The sequence below is a fragment of the Cherax quadricarinatus genome, chromosome 1 (assembly GCF_038502225.1).
Source record: "Cherax quadricarinatus isolate ZL_2023a chromosome 1, ASM3850222v1, whole genome shotgun sequence".
NCBI lineage: Eukaryota > Metazoa > Arthropoda > Malacostraca > Decapoda > Parastacidae > Cherax > Cherax quadricarinatus.
Window position 1 is genome coordinate 64169244 of NC_091292.1, and position 16662 is coordinate 64185905.

Genomic DNA, 16662 nt, shown 5'->3' on the forward strand with positions numbered 1-16662 from the left:
AGAGGCTTGCCCCTTCTGAGATGGCTGGGCCCCTCTGGGCTGAAAGGGGCTGAAGGGGGCTAATACCCCCCTCCTGGAGAAAATTTCTCCACATATCCTGTGTGATGGAGGCTTCCAGGAAAACTATCCTGTGTGGTGCAGTTTATCAGGAAAACCATCCTATGTGAGGGAGGATGCAAGGAAAATTATCCCGTGTGATGGAGTCTACCAGGAAAACTATCCTGGGTGATAGAAGCTATCAGGAAAATTATCCTGTATGATTGAGGCTACCAGGAAAATTATCGTGTGTGATTGAGGCTACCAGGAAACTTATCCTGTGTGATGGAGGCTACCAGGAAAACTATTCTGTGTGATGGAGTATTCCAGGAAAATTATACTGTATGATGGAGGCTATCAGGAAAACTATCCTGTGTGATGGAGTATACCAGGAAAACTATTGTGTGTGATGGAGGGTACCAGGAAAACTATCTTTTGTAATGGAGTCCACCAGGAGAACGGTTTTGTGTGAAGGAATCTACCGGGAAAACTATCCTGTGTGATGGTGGCTACCACGAAAACTATCCTATGTGATGGAGGCTACCAGGAAAATATCCTGTGATGGAGGCTACCAGAAAAACTATCCTCTATGATGGAAACTACCAGGAAAATTATCCTGTATGATGGAGGCTACCAGGAAAACTATCCTGTGTGTGGAGGCTACCAGGAAAACTATCCTGTGTGATGGAGGCTTCCAGGAAAACTATCTTGTGTGATGGAATCTACAAGGAAAGCTATCCTGTGTGATGGCGGCTACCTGGAAAACCATCCTGTGTGAGAGTCTACCAGGAAAACTATCCTGTGTGATGGAATCTACGAGGAAAACTATCCTTTGTGATGGAGGCCACCAGGAAAACTATCCTGTGAGAGTCTACCAGAAAAATTATCCTGTACAATGGAGTCTACCAGGAAAACTATCCTGTGTGAGAGTCTACCATGAAGACTATCCTGTGTGATGGAATCTACCAGGAAAACTATCCTGTGTGATGGAGGCTACCAGGAAAGTTATCCTGTGTGATGGAGTCTACCAGGAAAACTATCCTGTTTGATGGAGGCTACCTGGAAAACTATCCTGTTTGATGGAGGCTACCTGGAAAACTATCCTGTGTGATGGAGGCTACATGGAAAACTATCCTGTGTGTTGGAGGCTACCAGGAAAATCGTCGTGTGATGAAGGCTACCAGGAAAATTATTATGTGATGGAGGCTACCAGGAAAATTATCGTGTGATGGAGGCTACCAGGAAAATTATCGTGTGATGGAGAGTACCAGGAAATTTATCATGTGATTGAGGCTACCAGGAAAATTATCGTGTGATTGAGGCTACCAGGAAAACCAGTTGTGTGGTTTTAGTGTAAATTAAGATAACACTTGTTCAGTAAGTTTACTCAGGTATTCAGTTTATTCATACATAGTAGTATATGTGAACAATGTTAAATTTATCAGGGTAATAATAGCACTGATGTTGTACTTTGTTTTCATATTTAGATACTACAAACTAATTTTGAAGAAACATATACATGAAAGTAAAGTTGTACGAATATTCATGTATAAAATGTCTTTGTTTGGTGTGGTGCTTACTGGTATTTCCAGGAATGCTGTACACGAACGATTATTGTTGCACAGGTCCAGAACCTGAACGAGTCCAGACAGACGACTGGAGGTGTCATGTTACGTAATGTCTTTTTAATATAACACAGTATATACGCTTAGTTTTGTACTATGGTGAATAACAACAGTACGTTGGTCATTTTGCATATGCTTAGTAAAGTTGAATATCTTGATGAACACATAATACTGATAGAATATATAACAGTGTAATGCAGTACTTAGCACCCGGGTGAGGCTTGAGCGCTCCTCGACACACAAGGACTGGCAGAAGCAACCTGTACACTAGAAGGGTAACTGGCTGCTGTTGCTGCTGCTGCTGCTGAGTGCTGCTGCCGCCTGCTGCTGCGGCCTGCTGAGCGCTGCTGAGGTTTGGTAAGTGTTGGTGCTGCCTGTTAAGTGCTGTTGCTACCTGGTAAATGTTATTTCTTCCTGGTAGGCGCAGTTGCTCCCAGGTAAGGGCTGTTGTTTCTGGTTCATGGTTTTGCTAAGTGCTGTTGCTGCCTTGTTAAGAGTAGGTCTGAGTGCTCCTGCTGCTAGCTAAATATTGTTGGTTTCTGCATAGTGTTGCTACATTCTAAGTGCTGCTTTTCTAGCAAACAATGATGTTGCCTGGTAAGTACTGTTTTTTATCAAGTATTACTGTTTTATAACAAGAGCTGCTTTTCTTTAAATGGTGTTGCAGTTTCTTAACAAATAACTTTTTTAACGTGTGGCTTAATAACAAACATTCCTGTTGTCAGCAAGTATTGATCCTTTAAGTAAGTGATGCTGTTTTTAAGCAAGTGATGCTACTTTTAGCAAATATTGCTTCTTTTAGCAGGTGTTGCTACTTTAACCCTAAAATTGTCCAAGCATCTAAGTTCACATGCTTAGTGCTCCAAAAGTAGATCTACGTTTTTTTTTTACATATTTTCAAATATAACAAAAAAATGTAGATCAAAGTTTTTTTTACACATTCAGTTTAAAAAAAAAAGATTACATTTTTTTTACATACTTTCAAATGTTGAAAAAACGTAGATCTACGTTTGGACAGTTTAAGCCTTAAGGGTTAAGCAAGTGTTCTACTTTTAACAATTGTTACATTTAAGAAGTGTTGCTACTTTTAACAATTGTTGTTACATTTAAGAAGTGTTGCTACTTTTAACAAGTGTTGTTACTTAAAAAGTATTGCTGCTTAACAAGTATTCCTACTTTAGCAAGTATTCCTACATTTAACAAGTGCTGCTACCTTTAAAAATTTTGCCACTTCTGCTACTTTTAACAAGACTTGCTTATCTTAATTAAGAAGCGTTCCTTTTAAGAGGTGTTGAAAGATAAGATTTTGTTCGGATCTTTAACCCAGAGGGTTAGCCACCCAGGTCGTTTTCAGAAGAGAAACATGTAAAGTGAACACTAACAAGAAGAAACTCTCTAGCTAGAAGTAACATGTTTGTTTACCCACTACATGTGTTGCTCCTTTTAACAGGTGTTTTAAAAATTGTTGCTTTTAACAAGTGTTATCTTTAACAAGTGTTATCACTTTTAACAAGTGTTGCTGTTTTAACAAATGTTTATCACTTTTAACAAGTGTTGATGTTTTAACAAGTGTTGATACTTTCAACAAGTGTTGTTACTTTTAACAAGTGTTGTCATTTTTAACATGTGCTGTTTTAACAAGTGTTGCAGTTTAATGCAAGTGTTGCTGTTTTAAAATATGTTACTTTTAGTTTTACTTTCAACAACCTCTTTTAGCAAGTTTTTATGAATGCTTATTATGTGAGTTTGAGGTTTACAGGGTATTACCTGAATTATTATGTGCAAGTAATCTGGGTAACATAAGTGGGATTTAAGTCACAGTAGGTCGCCGAACTGTGACTCCCTCGATGCCCACTTGTTCACCACTCTCACTAAAAGCTAGACCTGACATTAAATTAATAATTACAATATTAAAACCTGCTTTGGTAAATTAAAATTATGGACTGTATATGATTACACTTGCTGGGTACACAGAAGAAATTTGTATTATCACTTACCATTTAATTACTGGCCAGCTAGAGATCTAAATGCAAGGACTAATGGTGCACTTCAATGTGAGTAATGGTTGTATCCCTCATCTTCCGCCATCCAAATTTCCTGTCCCAATTCTTCAGCAAGGGACATTTAATTTAATAATTTTATTTAATATCTTTATTTCTACAAGTACGTGTACAAGGTATACAGGCCTAGCTGACATCAGTGACAAACTACTCTATAGAAAGCCGCTTGTTATGCAGAGCATTTCGGGCAAATTGGGTCAGATTTGTCCCAGGATGCAACACCAGTCGACTAACACCCAGGTACCTATTTTATACTGATGGGTGAACATAGACAACCGGTGTAAAGAAACACACCCAATCTTTCTACCCTCGTTGGGAGTCGAACCCAGACACTTGCCGTGTGAAGTGAAAGCTTTAGCATTCCTATTACAAATTCAGGCCGAAACCACCCAGTTTGGCTCGGAAGACGCAGAATTATTAGCAGAGCTTTTCGTGACAACCAGTGTTCACAAATTTCAAAATGGCGTCCTCACCAGCGTCACTCAGCAGCTGTTCTACAACCCCCTTCACTTAAAATTTCTCGATCGTTTCAAACAGCATTACATTTTAATTTGTAATTACAGTAGACCGTTATTTAACACCGTAGTTACGCTCCTGAAAACACCTTGTTAGGTAAAACCGTGTTAGATGAACTAAAGAACTTATTGAGAGCCCCCAAAAAGACAACTTTTTTTTTAGGCCTCCACATCTTACAAAAATAAAAGTGAATAGGTAGTTATAGTTCATTGTTGTGATGTATTATGTTGTTTTTACTGCTTAAGACTACAAATGTAACAGAAATAATAGTATTTCTTACCTTAAATTGTGGGTGCTGGTGTTTGTGGATGATTGTGAAGAGAGTGTAGATCATTCATCGCTCAACCTTTGGGACGAGCGGACGTGAGCTGAGCCTGCCCTCTGCTGTCAGCCGGTGACAACTTGGTTTTCTCAAAATGGCGCAGCCGGCAAGAAGAAGGGTAAACACTGTCGGCATAGAAGTGGTGCGTGGGGCTGTGCATGCCCACTCAGCTCAAGTTTTATTACCTGCCATCATCAGGGACACATACGGCATTGCCAACGAAGAGCTGTATGGTGTAGCCTTGAATGGGGCATATAGAATTTTTGTGAAGTTTCTCAATGCAGGTGTATATGAGGACATAGTCGCCAGGTTCCAAGATCTTTGTGTACCAGTGAATCCTGCAGTGACGGTAAGGCTACATGATGTGTCCCGCCATTATACGTGGGTGAAGATAAGAAATGTACCCTTTGAGGCTAATGAGGCAGACCTACGTGCCGTCTTCGAGAAGTTTGGGACTGTTCATATGGCAACATTGGGGAAATGGAAGGAAGGATCGTATTCTGGGATGCCTGAAGGAAGTTTTTCCTTAAAAATGACATTGAGGCATCCTATTCCTTCCTATATTTTCCTAGAAGACTTCAGGACTCAAGTAATGGTGACTTACGCAGGGCAACAACGTACCTGTCGATTATGCGGTGCCTATGATCACATTGCTGCGCAGTGTGTTAAACAACAGGGTACACAGGCGAAGGAGCAGCATAAGGAGGCATCAGAGGACCTTGAGACGTTGGATTTGGCACGACCTGAGTCGGTTTCCTTGAACAAGGCTTGGAGTGTGGAGGTCGAGGAGGCCTTGAGGGAGGAAGAGTGTGTAACTCTTCCGAGAGAGACATGCACTGCCGGGCAGGCACCGGAACCCAAAGATGTGGTGTCACTGGGTGAGGACAGGGCCGTGGAGGCTACCATTGATTCAGTCCTCCACGACCTGTTAGGGACCCCAGGAGAGGTTACAGTTGAGGGGCTTGTGGGTGCCCTGGATGCTGCTGGGGTTCCAGGTGGTGAGAGGGGGGGAGGCATGTCAGAGACCCAGGTTGAGGCTGGGTTGCAAATTGGCACGGTGGTGGCGGAAGTGCACGGGGATGGCTTCCAGGTGGAGGCGGGGAGAAAGGCTCGAGTGTCACGGAAGAGAGCGGCAGTGCCCTCGGACGTGGACGATGTGGATGTGCTCACTCCGGCACAGCGTTCGGGCAAAAAGGTGTGGGCTGAAGTGGTTGAGCATGGACCTGGGGGGTCCAGGGGCAAGGGGCATGTGAAAGCAGATCACAGAATGGTGATTGAAGATCAAGGGCGTATAAAGGGGAAGGGGGATAAAGGTGGTGCAATACGTAAAGGCAAACCTCCATTGACAAATTCAAGAGTCTCTCTATAAATGTTAATGGTCTGAAAAATTCTAGGAAGTGTGAATGGTTTCATGAGATGCTCATTAGGTATGGTGTAGATGTAGTGTTTGTGCAAGAGCACAACCACAAGCTGGGTTGTATGTTGATGATTGAGGGGTATACTGTATATACGGCACACTCAACGAGATTGAAAGGAGGAGTGGCTATTTTGATGAGGGAGGCTAGCCCGTTTACTGTACATCATTGTGAGGAGGGGGGTGAGGGGAGGGTTATAAGAGTGGATGGGACATGGGGAAGAGATAAGATGTCTTTTGTGTGTGTTTATGGTCCGGCGGAGGGGGACAGTCGAGTGAAGAATGAGTTTGTACGTGAAGTGTTGGTGTATCACTTAAGGTCGCTTCCAGCATTAGCTGTGGTGGGAGGGGACTGGAATTGCGTTATACGCCGCAAGGATGTGGAACCTAGGGGAGCAGGATATTGTTCTGGCGTTCTGAGGGACCTGTTAACCGGGGTGGGGTTGGTGGATGTAGAGGGGGGGGCGGCGTGGGAGGTGCAGCACACCTTTGTGAGGCAGGGGTATGCTGCACGGCTGGACAGGATATACGTGACAAGGAAAGCTGTGGTACGGAGTGTAAGGGTTTTGGATGTCTTTTTTTCTGATCATAGAGGTGTTTTGGTGGATTTGGGATGGGAGGGGCGGCCGAACAGGTATAAGAGTTATTGGAAATTGAATGTTCGGTTGCTTCAAGATGTTGAGGGGAGGGTCCTATTTGCACAATGGTGGAAAGGCTTATGGGAAGGGATGGAAGTCAATGGGGATGTGTTGAGATGGTGGGATGTGACGGCAAAGACGAGGATTCGAGAGTTCTATGTCCGACAGGGAAGGCACGAGAATCAGTTGGCTTATGGGCTTATTAGGTATCTTGAGGGGCAGTTAAGGGAGTATCATGAGAGAGGAAGGGGGGGGATGGGAGCCCCTGTGGCTGACATAGAAGGAGTGAAGGAACGCCTAATGGAAGTGCAAAATGAGAGGTTTGATGCGGCAAGGGTTTTAGGGGGGTTGGAGGAGGTCATGTGGGGTGATAGACCATCAGCGTGTGTCCTGCGAGGGCAGGGGCGCCGGCGTGTTGCAATGGAAATGGTGGGTTTGAGAGTTCTTGAGGACATAGAAGGGTATAGGGAGGGACAAGATTTGGTGACAACGGAGGGGATGGGAGGGTATGTTGATTCTTGGCTTAGTGCACATATGAGGAGTGTGGGTGTGAGAGAGGGGGCTTTAAGAGAGACAGGGGGATGGGTGCGGAGTGTGCTGGACAGGGACGACAGGGAACAGTTACAGGGGCCTATTGTGGAGGAAGAGGTGTGGACGGCTTTAATGAGTATGAGCAGGGGTAAGGCACCGGGGATAGATGGGCTGCCTGCGGAGTTTTACATACAGCATTGGGGAGTATTAAAAGATTTTTTGGTGCAATTATTTAATATCATAAAAGAGAGGGGTGCGTTGGGACCTTTGCAGGCGACAGCACTAGTAGTTTTGGTGCCAAAGGGTGAAAGTCAGTGCACAGTGAGAGATTACCGGATGATATCACTCATGTGTGCAGACTACAAACTTTTTGCAAAAATTTTAGGTAATCGTATAAAAAAGGTCATTGGAAAGGTAATAGTGAGGGGTCAATATGGGATTCCGGGGAGATCAATGTATGAGGGGCATGGGGTTATTAGAAGGTTTATTGAGGGTCCACAAGAGGGGGAACGTGGGGTATTGGCGTTGGATTGGAGAACGGCATATGACAGTGTCGAGAGGGAGGCTCTGTGGAGAATCATGGAGTGGCAAGGGTTCGGGGAGGACATTGTGAATTGGGCACGTACTTTATATCGGGGAGCTGGGATGTGTGTACAGATAAATGGGAGGGTGGGGTTGCATGTGAAAATGGGCAGGGGATTGAGGCAAGGTTGCCCGTTGTCACAAATATTATTTGCATGTTTACAGAATCCGTTTTATAGGGCAGTGGAAAGGTGCATACAGGAGGGGGTAAGGGAGGACATACGAGGTGGGAGTCCCAGTATCATAGGTTACGTTGATGACACAACTGTCCTAGTGAGTGGGAGGGAGGGATTGGAGGGTCTGGAGAGAGTTATAGACGTTTTTGGGATGGCAACAGGTATGGCAGTGAATGTGCATAAATCTAAGCTCATGATATTGGGTGAATGGGATGGGCAGGAGGGCGGGGGTAGGGGGGTGAGGTGGAGTGTCGTGGACCGGGTGAAAATTTGTGGAGTTGTGTATATGGGTAATGCTCAGATGGCAAGGGAGAAAAATTCAAAGGGTGTGGTAGATAGGGTATTGGGAAGATTGTCAGGATTGAGGCCGACACATCTTACGCTACACCAGAGGGTCATTGTGGTCAATGTGCTTTTGTACAGTAAAATATGGCATGTGGCAGCTTTGTACCCTTTGGTGTATGGGGATGTCCGGAGATTGTTGAGCAGAGTTTTCCGTTTTATCTGGGGTTCGGGATGCGATTGGTTGAAAAGAGAGGTGGTAACACTTCCGGTGGCCTTGGGAGGGCTGGGGTTAATTCATTTGGAAAGAAGGTTGAAGTGTGTATATGTGAAACATGGGTTGCTAAGGGCTCGGGGGGAAGGGAGTGGAGGGTTGGGGATGCTGCAGGGAGATCTTCGGAGATGGTGGAAGGGACAAGATTTGAGAGATGGTGAGGAGTTGTTGCGTCTATTGATGATGGTCAGAGAGCCGAGAAACATGCGGGTAGGGTCCATGGAGAGGAAGATATGGCCTAGGGTGGTAGTGGCAACGGAAGGAGTGTACCCGATGTACGCATGGGAAGACATTTGGGGCCGATTAAAAGGGTTACGCATCCGGCCTCGCGTGAGGGAGGTAATGTATAGGTTTCTTCACGGAATATTGCCGTCTGGGGTTGTTTTACGAAATAGGCGAATAAGGGAGGGTGGGGTGTGTCAGGTTTGTGGGGTAGATGAATCAGCTTTTCATGTAGTTTATTTTTGTGAAAGCCTAGGGATTGTGCGGGAATGGTTAGGGAAAGTAATCCGGTATGTGGGGGGGAAAGGGTTGTCGGTTTTGAGAGCGCTTAGTTTAGATGTAGGTGGGGTTGGGGTAAAGGTTCAAAGGGCAGTGGCTTACTTAATGGTTGATTTTGTGTATATATCATGGGCAATGAGAGACAAAGGGGCGGAGGAACGTAGGATGGCCATAGCAGCATCCTTTTATAGAACAAAGTGTCGCAACAGGGAAATATATGGTAGGAGGTGGGAGAGGGATTTCTCGGAGGGCTACAGGGACTTTCTTTTGAGGGATTTATGGTCTTTATAAGCGGTCAGGGGCATGAACGGGCTGGCCTTCCCAGGGGGGGAGGGTGAGTGTGTTGTGTGAGTGTGTGTGGAATTGTGTGAGGAAAGGATGTTGAGGTGATATTCAATGTGATATTCAATGTAATGTCTTGGTGTTATTGTGAACACCGATGATTATAATTTATCTAAGGATTCCTTCATGTTTTGTAAGGATGTACATAAGCATGTTAGTATATAAGCATATTTTAACCTGTAATTATACATGTCTACCTATATATGAGCAATGTAACTTGTCATAATAATGAGGTTTCATACCTGTTTTTTAACTAGTGGAACGTTCTGGTATTGTATATAATGTAAGATCTTGCCTGGGGTGTTTTTGCTTATATATTGTTAGATTTTTTTTTTTTTTTTTTTTTTTCATTATATATGTTCAAGTGAATGAGTTTTTGATCTTGTGTATTGCCAGGTGAAACTGGTCAGTTTTTTCATTTGGGGGGGGGTAGGAGTTTAAGTAATCTCTGCAATAGCAGGTCATGTGATACACATGTCATATTTTAGATGTCTAATGTTGTCCATTCTCTGTAGGATGTGATGTATAGATTATCTCCGGCAGTGTAAATAATCTGTCTGAAGGAGGGAATAATGTGTAAATTTATTTATTATTGTGGTAGGTTATGTGTGTAGCGTGTTTTTAGGGTGATATATAAGAAGCTAATTACTATCAAGAACTGTTGGTGGTTATGAGTGGTGACGGCAGACACAGTTACTAGGCATGTGGGGGGGGGGTTGAAGTGTCAGCGGTAGTGTCTTACACCCACCACCGTGCACGATATTATTACCATAGGGTATATGAGGGTAGGGTGGATTGTGTTCTATGGTGGATGTGAGCCATCAGGTTCAGACATTCCTTGTATTATAGTGTCAGCCGTTTAGCTGGCTGGATTGTGTTTATATATATATTGTCATTGAAGTTTTTAATGCTTTTACAAATGTGTATGTATAAGAGTTTTGTCACTGTGTATCTAAGGTGAAAGTGGCACGTTTTCATGGGGGGGGGGAGTGTAAGCTTTACTGGGTGGGTTGTATGTGTATGTGTGTGTATGTATATGTATATGTATGTATATGTGTATATATATGTATATATATATATATATGTATATGTGTATATATATGTATATGTGACCACCTTTTCATGTGAAGCACAGTACGTACAAGCGGTGTTTGATTTGAGTGCAGCAGCCAGTTCTGTCATTATATATGTGCTTCTTCAGTACTGTGTAGTCACAGTTGATTATTGTTCACTGCCTGTATCTTGTTACATATTGATTATGTACCCATATATTTTTGTACCTGAGTTTTAAATAAAATATAAAAAAAAAAAATTGTAATTACAGTAGACCGTTATTTAACACCGTAGTTACGCTCCTGAAAACACCTTGTTAGGTAAAAGCGTGTTAGATGAACTAAAGAACTTATTGAGAGCCCCCAAAAAGACAAACAACTTTTTTTTTAGGCCTCCACATCTTGCAAAAATAAAAGTGAATAGGTAGTTATAGTTCATTGTTGTGATGTATTATGTTGTTTTTACTGCTTAAGACTACAAATGTAACAGAAATAATAGTATTTCTTACCTTAAATTGTGGGTGCTGGTGTTTGTGGATGATTGTGAAGAGAGAGTTATGTTGTGGTCTTACTGGTCTGAGGTGGATGGTAGAGGTTCTGGTACTGAAGATGATTGTGAAGAGAGAGTTATGTTGTGGTCCTACTGGTCTGAGGTGGATGGTGGAGGTTCTGGTACTGAAGTTGATGGTTGTACTGGAGTGTCTAACTTTGTTATTCAGTCAATCAAGTCATTCAGTAAGTCAGCCAAGTCATTAAGTCAATCAAGTCGTTCAGTAAGTCAGTCAAGTGGTTCAGTAAGTCAGTCAAGTGATTCAGTAAGTCAGTCAATTGATTCAGTCAGTCAAGTCGTTCTGTAATTCAGTCAAGTCCATCAGTAAATCAGTAAAGTTGCTCAGTAAGTCAGTAAAGTTCAGTAAGTCAGTCACGTTATTCAGTAAGTCAAGTCATTCAGTAAGTCAAGACATTCAGTAAGTCAAGTCATTCAGTAAGTCAGTAAAGTTATTCAGTAAGTCAGTAAAGTCATTTAGTAAGTCAAGTGATTCAGTAAGTCAGTCAAGTGACTCAGTAAGTCAGTCAAGTGACTCAGTAAGTCAGTCAAGTGACTCAGTAATTCAGTCAAGTGATTTAGTAAGTCAGTCAAGTGACTCAGTAAGTCAGTCAAGTGGTTCAGTAAGTCAGTCAATTGATTCAGCCAGTCAAGTCATTCTGTAATTCAGTCAAGTCCTTCAGTAAATCAGTCAAGTTGTTCAGTAAGTCAGTAAAGTTGTTAAGTAAGTCAGTCAAGTCATTCAGTAAGTCAGTCAAGTCATTCAGTAAGTCAAGACATTCAGTAAGTCATTCTGTAAGTCAGTCAAGCCATTCAGGAAGTCAGTCAAGTTATTCAGTAAGCCAATTAAGTCATTCAGTCAGTCAAGTGATTCAGTAAGTCAGTCAAGTGATTCAGTAAGTCAGTCAAATGATTCAGTAATTCAGTCAACTGATTCAGTAAGTCAGTCAAGTAGTTCTGTAATTCAGTCAAGCCATTCAGTAAATCAGCCAGGTTGTTCAGTAAGTAAAGTTGTCCAGTAAGTCAAGTCATTCAGTAAATCAGTCAAGTCATTCAGTAAGTCAGTCAATTCATTCAATAAGACATTCAGTAAGTCAGTCTAAGTCATTCAGTAAGTCAGTCAAGTCATTCAGTAAGTCAGTCAAGTCATTCAGTAAGTCAGTCAAGTCATTCAGTAAGTCAATCAAGTCATTCAGTAAGTCAAGTCGTTCAATAAGTCAGTCAAGTCATTCAGTAAATCAGTCAAGTCATTCAGTAAGTCAAGTCATTTAGTAAGTCAATCAAGTCGTTCAGTAAGTCAAGTGATTCAGTAAGTCAGTCAAGTGATTCAGTAAGTAAAGTGATTAAGTCAAGTTGTTCTGTAATTCAGTCAAGTCCTTCAGTAAATCAGTCAAGTTGTTCAGTGTCAGTAAAGTTGCTTAGTTAGTCAAGTCAATAAGTCATTAAGTCAGTCAAGTCATTAAGTCAGTCAAGTCATTCAGTAAGTCAGTCAAGTCATTCAGTAAGTCAGTCAAGTCATTCAGTAAGTCAGTCAAGTCATTCAGTAAGTCAGTCAAGGCATTCAGTAAGTCAGTCAAGTCATTCAATAAGTCAATCAAGTCATTCAGTAAGTCAGTCAAGTCATTCAGTAAGTCAGTCAAGTCATTCAGTAAGTCAATCAAGTCGTTCAGTAAATCAGTCAAGTGATTCAGTAAGTCAGTCAACTGATTCAGTAAGTCAGTCAAGTCGTTCTGTAATTCAGTCAAGTCGTTCAATCAGCCAAGTTCAGTAAGTCAGTAAAGTTGTTCAGTAAGTCAGTCAAGTCATTCAGTAAGTCAAGTCATTCAATAAGTCATTCAGTAAGTCAGTCAAGTCATTCAGTAAGTCAGTCAAGTCGTTCAGTTAGTCAATCAAATCATTCAGTAAGTTAGTCAGGTCATTCAGTTAGTCAATTCATTCAGTAAGTCAGTCAAATCATTCAGTAAGTCAGTCAACTCACTCAGTATGTCAGTCATTCAGTAAGCTGTCAGTCAGTTAGTCACTAAGTCAGTTATACAAACTTATGTTTACCTCCTTTATGTGTACAAAATAACACTTCATTATGGCCACAAGATGTCTTGTTTAATATCTTTGTTTCCTTTGTTAATTCTAAGACTTACATGTTTACACCTTTTCTTGCACTTTGAGGGGTAAATCGAGCGGGCTCAGCGCGAACGAAAAATTTTGTCGAAAAATTCACAAATTGAGTTAATCTTATAGAAAAATAGCTTAACTCTCTGGCAACACAATGATACAAGAATCATTGTTCTACGACATTCCTACAAGGAATTATGGTCATTTAAAACACCTAGGGTGACGTCACCACCCGCGGCAGGTGTGCTCACCTGTCGTCAAGTTTCTTTTTTTTCGTGTATTTATTGTATTATTCTTTCTAAGATAATAATTGACGATTTAGCATCATAATACAGTGGGTGGGACTTATCCATAGACTTTCAGCCAACCAGGAACCTCCTGGCACCATTTTGCTGACATCATGGAAAATTCCAGTCTCGGGATATGCTTCAATATAACGCTATTATAGCTTCTACAGCTTATTTATCTATCACAATTGATCTAATATGGCATAATAAGCAATATAAACAACAAAGAAATATGGTAAATACTCCAGAATTGCTCTGACCCTTGTCCATTGGCTGTGGTTTAGGGTGAATAATATGCGATGGGTGAATGTTGTGGAGTATCACTTCAGTGGCAGCAGGGTAGGTGGTAGTACGAGTCCTATTAGTTGGTAATTTGTGAACTTTTGGGTGATTTCTGCAGTTGATTTATATCATTCTGGGTATCCACACATGTTAGTGTTATGTGGGTCTTGATTAGGTCATCACTGGGCTGCTGAGAACCTCAGGTAGAAGTAAAAATAGAGGACAAGGTTCCTGTTGCCGCTGCCGTTGCCGGAAAACAGATGCCAGATCATTTATAGCAAGAAGGAAAAGTGTGGTGCTAAGGACACATCCCTGAGGAACACCTTCAGCTTGGACAAAGTCCAAGCAAAGCAAAGTATTAACCCAAACATGGAAATGTGTCTCAGATTATAGCAAGTAAGTTTATTCAGGTATACACAAATACAGTTACATAGAATTATCATACATAGCAGCATATGTGTAGAGAACCTAGGATAACCCAAAAAAGTCAGACAGAGTGACTTGGCTTATGGTCACCCTGATATTCCACCAATACTTGGCTTATGGTCACCCTGATATTTCACCAATACTTGGCTTATGGTCACCCTGATATTCCACCAATACTTGGCTTATAGTCACCCTGATTTTCCATCAATACTTGGCTTATGGTCACCCTGATATTCCACCAATACTTGGCTTATGGTCACCCTGATATTCAACCAATACTTGGCTTATGGTCACCCTGATATTCCACCAATACTTGGCTTATAGTCACCCTGATATTCCACCAATACTTGACTTATGGTCACCCTGATATTCCACCAATACTTGGCTTATGGTCACCCTGATATTCCACCAATACTTGGCTTATGGTCACCCTGATATTCCACCAATACTTGGCTTATGGTCACCCTGGTATTCCTCCAATACTTGGCTTATGGTCACCCTGATATTCCACCAATACTTGGCTTATGGTCACCCTGATATTCCTCCAATACTTGGCTTATGGTCACCCTGATATTCCAACAATACTTGGCTTATGGTCACCCTGATATTCCACCAATACTTGGCTTATGGTCACTCTGATATTCCACCAATACTTGGTTTATGGTGACCCTGACATTCCAAAAATACTTGGCTTATGGTCACCCTTATATTCAACCAATATTTGGTTTATGGTCTCCCTGATATTCCACCAATACTTGGCTTATGGTTACCCTGATATTCCACCAATACTTGGCTTATGGTCACCCTGATATTCCTCCAATACTTGGCTTATGGTCACCCTGATATTCCACCAATACTTGGCTTATGGTCACCCTGATATTCAACCAATACTTGGCTTATGGTCAAACTGATATTCCACCAATACTTTGCTTATGGTCACCCTGATATTCCACCAATACTTGGCTTATGGTCACTCTGATATTCAACCAATACTTGGCTTATGGTCACCCTGATGTTCCACCAATACTAGGCTTATGGTCACCCTGATATTCCACCAATACTTGGCTTATGGTCACCCTGATATTCCACCAATACTTGGCTTATGGTCACCCTGATATTCCACCAATACTTGGCTTATGGTCACCCTGATATTCCACCAATACTTGGCTTATGGTCACCCTGATATTCCATCAATACTTGGCTTATGGTCACCCTGATATTCCATCAATACTTGGTGGAATATCAGGGTGACCATAAGCCAAGTATTGGTGGAATATCAGGGTGACCATATGCCAAGTATTGGTGGAATATCAGGGTGACCATAAGCCAAGTATTGGAGGAATATCAGGGTGACCATAAGCCTAGTATTGGTGGAATGACTGTATTGTGCTACGTTTAGATGGTGGAATATCAGGGCGACCATAAGCCATCTAAACGTAGCACAATACAGTCATTCCACCAATACTTGGCTTATGGTCACCCTGATATTCCTCCAATACTTGGCTTATGGTCACCCTGATATTCCACCAATACTTGGCTTATGGTCACCCTGATATTCCACCAATACTTGGCTTACGGTCACCCTGATATTCAACCAATACTTGGCTTATGGTCAAACTGATATTCCACCAATACTTTGCTTATGGTCACCCTGATATTCCACCAATACTTGGCTTATGGTCACCCTGATATTCAACCAATACTTGGCTTATGGTCACCCTGATATTCCACCAATACTTGGCTTATGGTCACCCTGATATTCCACCAATACTTGGCTTATGGTCACCCTGATATTCCACCAATACTTGGCTTATGGTCGCCCTGATATTCCACCTTATGGTCACCCTGATATTCCACCAATACTTGGCTTATGGTCGCCCTGATATTCCACCAATACTTGGCTTATGGTCACCCTGATATTCCACCAATACTTGGCTTATGGTCGCCCTGATATTCCACCATCTAAACGTAGCACAATACAGTCATTCCACGTATTTTTTTTTTTTTTTTTTTTTTTTGAGAAAATATAATATTTCCTCAATGTTGATGATTTTAGTTGTATGTAATCTTTTGTATTAACGAAAAATTGTATTACCAGATTTTTGTTGTATATGAAAATGTAATGAAATGTATAATAAATAAATGTACTATTAGTGTTATCCTGCATTTTAGTTTAATTAAGTTAATAAGAGGACACAGAGCGACCCAGCTTGATGGACCTGGTCAGTCCTGTTGACCTGTGTTTACTTGTGATGACGTCATGAATGGTTATCATGTGATGTCACTGACTGCTGAGCAGGTGGGGTGACATCACGCATGTTAGTTCATTTAAGTTAATAAGGAGAAGTTACTTGTTTCAACTTGTATCTCCAAGTCAATGTCTGGTGAGTGAGGTGTTGGGAGATGGAGAGGAAGGTCTTGATCCGAGGAAGTGGAGAAAAAATGACATTCTCGAAATCTAGCAACTCAAATCTTCTTCTTTGTATTACCAATAGCGAGAAAAAATGAAAATTTAGCAACCTTGTAAAATTTTAGAAATGAATGCTTACCCCCACAGGAGTGACTTTACCATACCTCACCCCCCACAGGAGGGACTTTACCATACCTCACCCCCCACAGGAGGGACTTTACCATACCTCACCCCCACAGGAGGGACT

At 41.9% G+C, this 16662-nt stretch overlaps 1 protein-coding gene across 1 annotated transcript in view; it reads left to right on the forward strand.

The window, feature by feature from the left end:
* Window positions 1–1891: 1891 nt before the first annotated feature.
* Window positions 1892–16662, forward strand: part of LOC128688480 (sacsin) — a 248249-nt gene continuing 233478 nt past the window's right edge. Inside the window, exon 1 of the mRNA XM_070082569.1 lies at window positions 1892–2018. The gene's annotated coding sequence lies outside the window, so the exon portion shown is untranslated. The remainder of the gene's footprint in view (window positions 2019–16662) is intronic.